Source organism: Limulus polyphemus, unplaced genomic scaffold (assembly GCF_000517525.1).
Source record: "Limulus polyphemus unplaced genomic scaffold, Limulus_polyphemus-2.1.2 Scaffold10558, whole genome shotgun sequence".
NCBI lineage: Eukaryota > Metazoa > Arthropoda > Merostomata > Xiphosura > Limulidae > Limulus > Limulus polyphemus.
Window position 1 is genome coordinate 11,883 of NW_013676168.1, and position 2,145 is coordinate 14,027.

Below are 2,145 nucleotides of genomic sequence, written 5' to 3' on the forward strand. Positions count from 1 at the left end.
AACATCATCGTACTGAAAGTAACTCGTTTTGTATCTTAACTCATAAACATCATCGTATTTAAACTAACCCGTTTTTCATCTTATTTTATGAACACCGTTGTACTGAAATTAATTATTGTTTCATGTGAAATTAATACCGTAATCAGTAAAGCATAATCCAGTTTTGTTTTACTTACAGAGAAATGTCGACGTATTAAGATTTCTACTATAAAATAGACCGTTAGAAATTATTATCACAAAAATTCTGAAATGTTGGACTTTTCATTATATTCGTTTTCACGTACTTTCTGGTTTGACAAAAACACGAACTATGATCGTATACTCCATGTTACCAAACTCAGCTAAACAAGTATGAAGAGCGAGGTAATTATTATTATAATTATTTACATTTGCGATAAAACACAATTCCTACAGTGACGTGTATATGACAACACAAAAGTTTGAACAGTTGTATCCCAAATGAAATAGTTTCGAGGCAGCCTCTGTATTATTAAACAACCCCAACTTAGTAAATCAATATATGTTATCCCCATTCCGACAGACGTAATGCAGCTCTTCAAACAGTAATCTGATACCAAAACACCCTCTTTCCTTTATGGTTCAGTTAACACATCCGATACTCTGACTCATTTTTTATTGTATTTCATACAAATACGCTCTAACGGCATAAAACACGACGACTTGCAACTTATATAAGGTCGTGAAACCGATGTATTTCAGATAAAAACGTGCATCACGTGTCATAACTCGAATTCAGCTCTTCAAAATGTCACGTCTTGTGTTTGCAGTTGTCGTAGCGGTCTTCTTGCTTGGAGGATTCTGTATGCAATCTGGTAAGTACAGTCTGATGAGCTTCTTGTACTGTTTTACATCTTAATGCATTAAAAAGAAATCAGAATTACTTTTAAGTTGATAAAATCTTACTTTAATATTCTATAGTTATCGCATGTCTTAATTTAAAACTTGTCAATCCAACATGCTAATTTGAGTAACAATAGCAGCCCTCTGGAAGACTGTTTATCATTTTCAATTTTGAATCGAAAATATTTGCCAATATATTCTTCTCGTGAATAAAAATTTCCAACACGCTTGATTTCTATATTTCGTTCGTCTTGTTTGTTGTATAGTCAAGCACGAAGATACACAATGGGCTATCTGTGTTGTGCCCATCACGAGTAACAAAACCTGACTTTAGCATTATAAGACTTCAGACTAACTGAAGTGCGACTGAGAGACTTCATATTTTGCCTACACGAGAATAACTTCTTGTATATATATATATATATATGTATGTTGGTGTACTTTGGTGACAGATTTTCTTGTAGGCAGATTTTGTTAAACAAGACCGATGTCCGTAGGTTTACTTTTTTCTTAGAATTATTCTCAAGAAGTCGATAAGCCGTCTTAACGTTGTTAGAACAACGGGTAAAAGTTGTAGCTAGTGTAGAGTTGGCCGACGCGTTTCGAATGCGTTCTGCATCCATTATCAAGGCTGAATGTTGTGTGAATTGTGATTACTGTTGGTGGATATTTATAGGTATGGGTAAGCAGGTGGCGGTATCTAGCTCGTGGAAGGCGTTAATTGGTGGAGTGTTGTATTGTGGCTTGAGGGTTTCTCGCCAAGAAGTAGCAGTGTGCGTGCTGTTCCTAACGACTTCACAACTCTTCAAATACACGAAGCAATAAAAATCCTACACCAAACTCCCATAATCAACAAACAATCGAAAATTCGGCGGTTTACTTTGGTGTTTTGTACTAGGTCCTGACGTGTGAGTTTCTGGTTGTGGAGGCCGGCACAATGTTCTTTAATGGCTCCATTTTGTAGGTGCATTGTTAGGCGTCTTGACAGGGTTGTGGTAGTCATTCCGATGTAGGAGGCGTTTGCCAGGAGCTCGCAGTCTCCTTTATTACACTTGTACTCGTAAATGACGTTCACTTGCTGTAGATCTGTTGTCTTTTTAGCAGGGCTGTTTTTCACGATAAGGTCCGACGTTGTGGTAGACTTGTAGTAGACGTTGAGTTGTAGTTTTGTGTTCTGTTTCTTTGGTGTAGTATTTTTGTAAACGATATCCTTTAGAATCCGTTCGTCTGTCTTGTATGCAGTGGAGAATTGGTTTTTTTTAATGAAGCTCCGACAAAACCTAC

The 2,145-nt window shown here is 36.6% G+C and overlaps 1 long non-coding RNA gene across 1 annotated transcript in view; it reads left to right on the forward strand.

The window, feature by feature from the left end:
• The first annotated feature begins 679 nt into the window (after positions 1–679).
• Positions 680–2,145, forward strand: part of LOC106476431 — a 5,777-nt gene continuing 4,311 nt past the window's right edge. The window contains exon 1 of the long non-coding RNA XR_001291888.2: positions 680–833. This is a non-coding gene — a long non-coding RNA (uncharacterized LOC106476431). The remainder of the gene's footprint in view (positions 834–2,145) is intronic.